The 11,162-nt window shown below is 39.3% G+C and overlaps 1 non-coding gene across 1 annotated transcript; it reads right to left on the bottom strand.

The window, feature by feature from the left end:
• Positions 1–9,931: 9,931 nt before the first annotated feature.
• LOC144706255 (small nucleolar RNA R71) lies at positions 9,932–10,038 on the bottom strand. Its single transcript, XR_013582222.1, has one exon. It is a non-coding gene; the product is annotated as a small nucleolar RNA R71 (small nucleolar RNA).
• Between the last annotated feature and the right edge of the window lie 1,124 nt (positions 10,039–11,162).

Here is an 11,162-nt window from a genome sequence, read left to right on the forward strand (position 1 = left end):
GACTCTTTGAGTATGATTTAAATGTTAATCAAATTCAAGAACAGTTTAGAAAATATATATCACTTATATTTTAATAAAACCAATTTGGCTATTTTTCTCACTCTAGCTTTCCAACCCCCAGTCCGAGAACTCTAAAATCCTGAGTTTAAATGTAAATCAAAATAAGCAAACATTCTGATGCCTGATTTAACATTCCTATTAAAATCAACAAATATTTAAAAACCAAATATCACTCAATATGATGAAACACAATTGGATCACTTTCTGTCTCTAGATGTTACTTCTCTTATAGGACAACTCTAAATGCCTATTTAAATTTTCAGTCAAAATCAAGAACAGTTTAAGACAAAAAGATCCCTAAAAAAATTAATACGACCGATTAGGCTAACTTTCTCTTGCTAGCTTTCGGTCCCCTAATCCGGTGAATCTTAATGCCTTCTTTCAAATTCCAATAAAAATCAACAAACATTTCAAAACCAAAAATCAATTAAAATTGTAAAACCTTATTACGCTCACTTTATATCTCTAGATTTTTTATTCTTCTGGTGAAGAATCTTTATGCCTGATTTAAATCTTCATTCAAAACGTAAAACATTTGAAAACACACTATCACTAAAATTTTGATAAAACTGATTTGGCTCATTTTCTCTCTGTAGCTTTTGGTCTCATAACCAGAAGAACCATAGGGCTTTATTTAAAATTCCAATCAAAATCAACAAGCATTTAAAATTAAATATCACCCAAAATGATAAAATACAATCAGATTACTTTCTCTCTTTAGGTTTTTGTTCTCTTGCGTGATGACTCTTCATGCTAGAGTTAAATTTTTAATGAATTCAAGAGAAATTTAAAACAAAATTTTCACTAAATATTTAATCTAGCGGATTAGGCTAACTTTGTCACTCTAGCTTTCACACCTCTTATCCAATGACACTTAATGCTTGATTTCAAATTCCAATCAAAATCAACAAACACTTTAAAACAAAAAATCACAAAAAATGATGAAAGCCATTCAGCTCACTTTCTCTCTCTAGATTTTTGTTTATTAACATGAAAAATATTAATGCCTGATTTAAAATTCCAATCAAAATTAGAACATTTCAAGACCCAATATCACAACAAAATCATAAACGTATTTAGCTGTTTTTCTCTCTCTATCTTTTGGTCCCCTAATCGGACGACGTTTGATGCCTGATTTAAAATTCCAATTAAAATCAACAAACATTTTTAAAATCATATATCACTCAAAATGATGAAACACAATCGGATCACTTTCTCTCTCTAGAATTTTATTCTCTCATGCGACAACTCTTAATGCCTGATTTAATTGTACAATCAAATTAAAGATCATTTAAAAATAAAACATAGCTAGAAAATGAATAAAACCCATGAGGCTATCTTTTGCACTCTAGCTTTTGGACCCCTAATCGGAAGACTCTGAATGACTAATTTTATATTACAATCAATATCAACAAACATTTCAAACCAAAGATCACTAAAAATTATAAAATCCAGTTAGCTCACTTTCTCCCTCTAGTTTTTTGTTTCTTCATACGAAGCCTACTAATGGATGTCTTAAAATTCTAGTCAAAAGAAAAAACATTTCAAAACCATATATCACTAAAAATTTGATAAACGGATTTGGATCACTTTGTCTCTCTAGATTTTCATCCCATAATCAGAAGAATCTTAATGCTTGATTTTGAATTCCAATCAAAATTAATAAACATGTAAAAACCAGATGTCACTCAAAATGATGAAACACAGTCGAATCACTTTCCGTATCTATATTTTTATTCTCTCACGCAACAGCTCTTAATGCCTGATTTGAATTTCCATTCAAATTCAAGATCAGTTAAAAACAAAAGATCACAAAAAATTTAATAAAACTGATTACGCTGTCTTTCTCAGTCTAGCTTTCAGTCCCCTAATCGGATCACTCTTAATGCCTTATTTAAAAGTCCAATAAAAATAAACAAACATTTCAAAACCAAAGATCACTAAAAGTTGTGAAACCCATTTAGCTGACTTTCTGACATCTATAATTTTATTTGTTCAAGAAAATCCTATTAATGCGTGATTTCAAGCTCCAATCACTAAAAGTTGATAAAACTGATCTGGCTAATTGTCTCTCTCTAGCTTTCGGTCCCGTAATTGAAAAACTCACAATGGATGATGTCAAATTCGAATAAAAATTAACAAACATTTTAAACCCAAATATCACTTAAAATGATAAAACACAATCGGATCACTTTCCCTCTCTAGATTTTTGTTCTCTCACGCCACAACACTTAAAGCCTGGTTTAACTTTCCAATCAATTTCAAGAAAAATTTAAAACAAATATATCACAAAAACTTAATAAAACTGATTAGGCTAACATTCTCTCTCCAGCGTTCGGACCTCTAATCTGATGACTCTTAATGACTGATTTAAAATTTCACTCAAAATCAACAAACACTTCAAAACAAAAAAATCAATAAAAATGGTGAAAGTCATTTGGCTCAATTTCACTATCTAGATTTTTGTTCCTTCAGGGAAAAATCTTCATGCCTGATTTAATTTTCCAATTAAAATGTAAAACATTTAAAACCCAATATCACTAAAAAATTCATAAAACCAATTTGGCTCATTTTCTATCTTGAGCTTTTTGTGCCATAATTGGAAGACCCTAATTGCTTATTTAAATTCCAATCAAAATCAACAAACATATAAAAACCAAATATCACTGAAAATAATAAAACACAACTGGATCACTTTCTCTCTATAGTTTTTTGTTCTCTTACTCGACGACTCTTCATGGCTGACTTCAATTTCCAATCAAATTCAAGATAATTTTAGAGAAAATAAATCACTATAAACCTTGATGTCAGACGTCGCCCGATCGGCACTGAGTATGATGGCTTGGTACCGATAAGACGGAGGCGCCGAGCTCCGAGCTTGGATGGGATCGTCATATGACGGCGACGGTGGCCTCTGGAACTTCGTCAGAGCAACGAAGGCATCTACGGCTGAATGGAAACAATCCATAGGGCTCACACGTCACGTACAGTCTCGTCCATACCAGTAAGACACTCGTGACGTCGTAGTTTCTCTCAAATTGCCTCTCTCACCTACCTAGCCCGAGCGCGGTGTAGTCAAGACAAAAGTGTACTACAAGGACTAATTAAACGAGTGATGGGAGGGAACGACGTACCTCGTCGGCGGGTGGCTCATCGTGTAGGAACGTCAACGATGGGGGCCATTGGAGCGGGTGTGGCAGAAAGGCGTCAGAGAGTGGACGGCGGCTTGACAGGCTTGGGGATGTCGGGCACTTGGTAAACATTAGAGGAGGAGAGCGCGAGGGAGCCGCAATGAGCCGGCTCAAGCGTCAGGCTGTCCCCATCGCTCCTGTAAGGTGGGCAACGCGAGCAGGATCAGGCAATGGTGACGCAAGCAGCGGCGTTCAGTTTATCAGTAGAGTGCAGGTTGGTCTGCGGACGGTCGATCGAGGCAGCGACGAATGCTAGGAGACGGTGAGGATCGCTGCACCAAAGGGGCACCGAGCCAAACGCTTAATGTGCACGATGGCCACTGGTCCTTGGAGGCCAGCAGACGGTCTATAACGAGTAGCAGGTAGTGAGACATCTGTTCATTCAACAAATGACGCACAGCAACTGGTCTTCGGTCTAGCATCGCCCATTTCAGTCACCTCCCACCGCGTCATACACGTGATCACTCAGGGTGAGCGATGTTGTCCGCGCGGTGAAGGGTGAGGGAGGTAACACTTGCACTCGAAGGGGGGGGGGGTCACAGACAAACCCAGGTGGGACCCGTCGTCCGGAGTCCTCCCGCAAAGAAGGTTTGCCGGTCAACCGATTTGCGTGACGGTGAATGGAGATTCACATTGCCGAAGGTGCAGGGGATCGTCGTTTCAACCCACGGCGTATTGGTTGTCGGGCAGGAAAAGTCCACGGCCGGTGTGATGGTGGATGGAGATTCACGTCACCAAAGGCATAGAGAAACGTCATCTTGACAGTGTCGTGGTTGTGGGGGCAGAAAAGTCCACGGGTGCTGCCGATGTGGGAAGGATTGCCTCAATCATAGAAATTATTCGCTCTGGTATGGGCAAACAATGTCTTCGACTTGGCTCCAGACGGGAAGATGGGAAAACCTCGTAATCTGCTCAAATCCACCCTTTCTCTTCCTCCAATATCTCCTCCTCCTTCCTCTGTTCTCTTCTCTTGAACGAGGAAGGGAGACCAAGGCAGAAAAAAAATACACAACGATATTCCTTTCTTCTTCGTGGTTTGCCTCTTAGGGCAACCCCCTCTTCCCTTATAAAGGGGGGAGGAGATGGCCCCTTACGTGGGTCAACAAGGAGGGGAGTACGGTCAATCAGGGGGACCTTATATAATGGGCCCCCTCATTACAAATTAAAGGGGAAAATTAAAATAAATAAAGAAAAGACCAAGGGATAAGGGAGGGGGTCCAAATGACTAAGGACCCCTTCCCATGAGGGTGAAAACATGGGCACCGGACACGTCGTAGTGCGACAAAAACAGGATGACAAGAGCAGAAAAAACAAAAACACGACAAAGAAAAAATGATTAAATCAAAATATGATAATCGAGTACTTTCACCCAGCTATCGATGACGATGGCAGGTGGTGCGGACGATGTCGTCGATGAACCTTGATGGTGTGCGCCATCAATCCTCCCAAGGTCGGAAGAACTCGGCTTCATCGAGTTGGGGTAGTCGATGGCGACATCTGGTGAGGCCCTAGTCGTCGCTGGCATAGATCGCTCTCCGTGGTGATCAAGTTATGTGCACCTGCACATAGGAGCCTTTGCGGTACCGTGTCCCTTGCATCGTTAATTACTCCAAGTAGTATACGATCCTCTCATTAATTACCCGGCGGGAGAACTCACCCTCTCGCCTGATTGTCCAATTTGCCGAGCACCTCAATGCCGACATCTGCAGATGGCAGGTTGGACTGCACTCCACGCATCGTCTTTGCTACGCCGGCTCCCCATACTCCTGCTTACACGTGTACATCTCCTAGAGATTTTCCCCCACGATTGGCGTCCTGCATGAAGCGCGAGAGGTGGAGCGCTCGCTCTCCCGCTTTATTGATGTCCCCGCCACGTACCTCATCAATGACACTTCTCGACGGCGGGGAGAGCTCCACACACTCCATGCATCATCACTTCTGCCAAGGGTTCTGGAGACACGCCGCCACTAGCGACCTTCTCAAAGCACCTGCCAGGTATCACTTATGTATCTTTTCCCTTTCCTGCACATGGGCATGGACGAGTGGGATCCGAGTGTAATTGGGATATTTATGCTCGCTCCATGCCTAAAAATGTTGATAAACAATCCACTTTATGTATAAAACCCCCATGGGTGGCATCTAGGGCACGGCTGGATCAGTCTACGAGCATAACCGCAAAGTTGACGTACCTGGCGCCGTGTTTTTGCCAATAAAAAAAAGCAGTATATGATCAACTAACTCATGCCAGTCGGGTGGGATCACCGGGGAAGTGGTCGCAGTAAACTCACTCACATTCAAGGTGCTTAGAAAGGCTAAGGTGGAGGGGAGAGAAGGGGCTCAGTACGGGATCGGGCCCGCCACGTTAGATGTGGAGCTGGTCCCCCACGAAGGAGGGACTTCAGCGACGTAGGTGTGTCTGCCCACTCGTCGGAGGGTCGAGGACAGGCTGGCGCTATGAACATGGAATCATGAACAGAGGATTCGCGTTCTTCGGAATCTGCACTCCTCTGAACCCAAAAACAAATAGGACTACAGGATTTTTCCTTGGGACTAAATCTTCTATACATACTTCCTCCAGTTGATCAACCCCATACTGTATTATTATAAGATGATATACACTAGCTAAATATCCACCTGCCGCGACATCATAATCACACTGAGAGCGTTAAGTAATTGTAACCCCACATATAAAGTCTCTATTCCTTGATAATCAAAGCCCACGGATCTATGAACAAGCTCAAACTTGACTACCCAAGCAGATAAATGACTCTTCATCTTCTTGATCTCACCCACATTTGGATTTATAGAAGTCTTTCTTACTGACAATGTAAATTATAAAGATTGAAGCTTTTTTTAGTCTATTTGACAAAAATAAAATGCTCAATTGACTATTTTTTGTGAAAATATCGATCATTTGGATCTAAATAATTCTTCAGAAGTTATTTCTGAAGTAGATGATGATTGATAACGCAATTCTTCATTATAATTTCATGTGTAATAGTAAATATTTTAGTAATGGAATTGTAAACAAGCAAAGTTTTTTAATAAACCTGGAATTGATAAAGTTATCATTTGTTGTTATTTTATATAATTACCACGTTTTTATACGTTGCAATATTTTAAAATAGGGTTGTTATATTTTTATATTTCAATTATTATTCCAAGTGAATGCCTGATTTTTCCCTGTTTCCTGTTAATTCACCAATTTTATGATATTAAGCCTGGAATAACTCTGTAGAAAAGAAATTGGCAGGTTTAAATACTTGGTTTAATAATAATTAATATGGAGATCAAGTTAATAATTTCTAAACTTTTGTCAATTTTTTTTGGAATCTATCGCAGGAAGAAATGTTTTTAAATAGAAATCAAAATAAAATGGGTACAACTATAATGCAAATAGGATTTCCACGCTATTACCGAATTCGGAGGGAAATTGCTAAAATTGTGCTTGCATATATACCCTTAAAACAGCTCTCGGTCGGGCGTGGCAGGCGTAAAAATGCAAAACAAACGTTGAAGGGCGGGATTCAAACTCTTCTTTTACATACGAAAATAGAAATTCTCGACCACGGGTTAAGCGCAATTTATACAACGGATATTTTATTAACCACAGTTAAGCCCCCATCAATACCGTCTTTCCCTTTTTTGCTTTCCTTCTGACCCGCTTTCTTTCGTGTTATTAGTTTAACCACGAAGGGAGCGTTAGTCACAAACACTTTCTCTTGCGTCCTTACCTTCTCTCGCTCCATCCTCTTCTCTCTCAATCTCGCTATTTTTCTCGCTGTCTCGCCGTTTCCTCTTCGCTGTGGATCCCTGCTGTTCTATCTTGGTCCCGCTCTCTTCATCTATCTCTCGATATTTATTTTGATCTTTGTTAATTTTTGTCATTCGGTTACATTCGTTGATTCCTCACGCAACTAAGCAAGTATGTAAAGTAGGACTCGCGGTGTCCCCGTTGACGATTATTTCATTCATTTGGAGATTTTTAGTGCCATTTTTACCAGTCTCTCAATCTTTCCTCCTCTCCTTCAATTCCCTCTTCTGTTTTTCCTTCTTGGCTCCTATTTTATGCTTTCTGTACATGATTCATACCATCTTTATTTACGATTTTTTCTGATCCTCATTTTTGAATTCGTAATCTATGGATTCCCAAATTTTTCGCGGTTTCTTCTTTTCTGATTTCCTATGTACAATTCTGTTTTCTTTCTAGTGCCATTTTTACCAGTCTCTCAATATTTCCTCTTCTCTTTCAATTTGCGCTTCTGATTTTCCTTACTGGATCCTATTTTATCTTTATTTTCGATTTTTTCTCATCCACATTTTTTATATTTTAATCTATGGATTCCAAAATCTTCCACGGTTTCTTGTCCTCTGGTTTCCCCTGTACAATTCTGTTTCCTTTCTCTGTTCTCGTCGTTTCTTCTTTTTTCATATCTTGCCATTTCTAATCCTTATTTTTCAATTTGTCCTTTTTTTACTATATTATCATAGTTCTTCATTTCTTATTGACCGTTGTTTAAGGGTCTGATAATTTCCTGAACTATTTGCTTTGTATTTTATTTTTTCCTTTGTCTTTACATCCTATATTATGATTTATGAATTATGTTTTATGCATTTACATCCCAGATTATGTCTTATACAAATCCCTCGCATGGAGTGCCTCTCACCTGCGTAGTTACATCTCCTGTCGTTTCAGCTTTTGATGAGATGGGGAGCACATTGAGTGAGCCGGAGGTGAGGGAGTAGTAAACGGTTCGAGAGAGGAGCAGATGGAGGATGAAGGATCGGGGAGAGCGGAAAGGAGAACGCCATGCCCAAAAACAGTGTGAAAAAAAGAGGTGAAAAAAAGTGCGTTCCGAAAAAAGAGGAGAAAGGAGAAGATGAGGATAAAGATTGAGAGATTAAAATGAGGATAAAGATGGGTTCGTAGTGTTAAATCAGTTTAATTTCATGCAATTAAAATTGGAAAATGCTCAACTACATGTGTATGGCATATACTTCCCTCCAGATTATTCGGCATTGTCCTCAATGTCATCAAAAATAAATAAATCTGGAAGGATGTCACCTGATGATATGAAGGGTAGTCGAGCTGATATGATGAGATCCTACGATGGTGTGCTTCCTGTGCATTTGAGCTCCACGTTGCTCTTTATTGGTGGAACTTGTCTGAGACAGAAGAGAGAAACCAAGAAAAGAACAAACAAAGAGAACCAAAACAAAAAGAAAGCTGACCAACATTTTCTTGGGTTGCCTCCCAAGCAGCGCTTTATTTAGAGTCCTTAGCTAGACTGTCCAATATTCATTATATGTTAACATAAGGGCTTCCTGTGACGGGACACTTTCATGCTCCAAGTAAGGTTTTAATCTCTCTCCATTTACAACAAAAGTGTTTCCATTCTTAGGGTCTCAAATCTTTACTGCGCCATGATCGGTAACATGAATCACGGTATAGGGTCCATCCCATCTTGATTTCAATTTCCCAGGAAAGAGTTTTAATCTGGAATTAAATAACCAGACTTTTTTATCTTTAACAAAATTCTTTTGTCTAATGTGTTTGGCATGATAAAGTTTCATCTTTTCTTTGTAAATGCGGGAGCTCATGTATGTTTCGTTCCTTAACTTGTCAAGCTCACTGAGCTGAAGGATTCTATGTTTACCTGCCTCATCAATGTTCATGTTCAGTTGTCATATGGCCCAGTAAGCCTTATGCTCAATTTCTACGGGCAGATGACATGCTGTCCCAAAAATCAGCCTGTGAGGAGACATTCTTAGAGGTGCTTTATATGCTGTCCTATAAGCCCAAAGTGCATCTCCCATCGTTTGTAAACTTGTCTTTAAATCCCTATTCTCGACTTACACCACTTTCTCTCTCGCTTGTCTCTTCTCTCGTCTAATTCATCTATCTCCCCACTAAGTTGATATTACCACACCCCGAAATCCCTGAGTATCAACCTAGAAACCTATACAAACAATACCCCTCACAAGAACAACATTTTTCTAGATATAAATAACAAATTTGTGGGTTCAAGCACACAACGACATTGGGCCTATCAAATTTTGGCGCCGTTGCCGGGGATTTTGGATGCATTAAACATCAATTATCTTTTTCCTTGTTTAGTTTTATTCTTTTTTCCGTTTCTGTTATTTTTATTGTTTCAGGAAAAAAAACAATCAGAGAAGGCCAAAATACATAAAAAGGAGGAGAACTTCAAATCTTTAGTGGTGGTCTCTCCAAGAGGTAAGCCTGAACTTATTGCATGCATGGTAGAAGGTCGTTAAAGCCAACACTCATTAATTTGAAATTTCCTCCAAAATCTAGAGCTAAAACCTCCATCATGAATCCTCAAGATCCACCCAAAATCCTTAAAGACTATTTGAACCCTTCAATAGGGGGTGGATTATTTGACAAACCCTCATGTAGCCATGATATTAAGCCAGGAATCTTTCAAATTCTCCGTAATTTCTATGGAAATATTAATGAGGATCCACATGATCATCTGCAAGAATTTTCTAAGATTTGTGCCACCATCAAAGATGCCGATGATTCCCTTAAACTCACCCTCTTTCCATTCTCACTTAAAGGAGAGGCTAGTTATTGGTTTTCTATGTTAGAAGTAACCGATTGGACTAAACTTTTCAATGATTTTATAACTAAATTATACCCTCACGGTAAAACCAACATGATGAGGAAATTGATCATGAGTTTTTCCCACAATGCTAACGAGCAACTCCATGAATCATGGAATAGATTTCAAGGATTATTAAGGAAGTGTCCCCATCATGGCTCTTCCCGATGGCAATTAGTCCATTATTTTAATGCGGGAATGGATTACCAAAACAAACAGATCATAGATGCTTCTTGTGGAGGCTCCATAGGTAGCAAAAGTGAAGATCAAGCTTTTCATATCTTAGAGGAACTAAGCCAAAATTCATTCAACTACACCACTTCATCTACATATGATAGAGCCAATGTTACCTTTAAGAAAGAGGGAGTATATCAATTAGTAAGACATGTTGACAAGGAGTTAAGGACTGAAGTTAGTGAAATTAGTAAAAAGTTAAAAAACTTTTGGCTGCCCAAAAACCTAATACCCCTCCAAAAGCATCAATTTGCTCCTTTTGTGCAAGTCAAGACCACGTGGAGACTGAATGTGTAGCTTTTCTCAATATGCAAAGGGAGGTGAGTGCAGTCTCCCAACCCAACTTATATAATCAGGGTTGGAAACAACCAAATCAAGGATGGAAGAACTATCCCACTCAACCTTACTCATTTCCAAAACTTAGTTCCAATTTTCAAAATTCTGCAATGTTGCAAAACCCGTATGCACCACAAAATACCCAATCATTTCCGAACCCTGTCCCACAGAATCCTCCAATATTTCAAAATACCGCTCCAAGCATCACACACACCCATTTGGATCCTACAATCCAAGATCTAAAAGAACAATTAGCTAGCCAACAGCAGACTCTAGCAAAAATGATGTCTCAAATACAAGCCCAAAACCAAATCATACAAACTCAAGGACAAATGTTCCAAAATCAATTTTCACAATTGTGCAAAGGCTTATCGCAGGGCCAAAATGCAGACCCAAGCCCGAGGGGTCAACTCCCGAGTCAACCCATACCGAATCCAAAGCACCACCCCCCTGGATTCGCTCTTCCTCTTATTGCATCTGTGGCACATAATCAGGTAAGCTATAGTCAAGGAACCCAATTGGAAGAACTGAAAGGAGTAACCAGGCTTCGGAATGGAAGGATTATAGATGAGCCTGAATTAGAGCCCATAGAATTCGTAATATCTGAGAAAGGAAATGATGACGATGTAGACGAATCCTCGAAAACACAAAAGGCTGATTATAAGCCATCGATACTATTTCCTTCAGCACTCCTTCCAAAAACAAAACAAAAAAG

The sequence above is a fragment of the Wolffia australiana genome, chromosome 7 (assembly GCF_029677425.1).
Source record: "Wolffia australiana isolate 7733 chromosome 7, ASM2967742v1".
Taxonomy (NCBI): Eukaryota; Viridiplantae; Streptophyta; class Magnoliopsida; order Alismatales; family Araceae; genus Wolffia; species Wolffia australiana.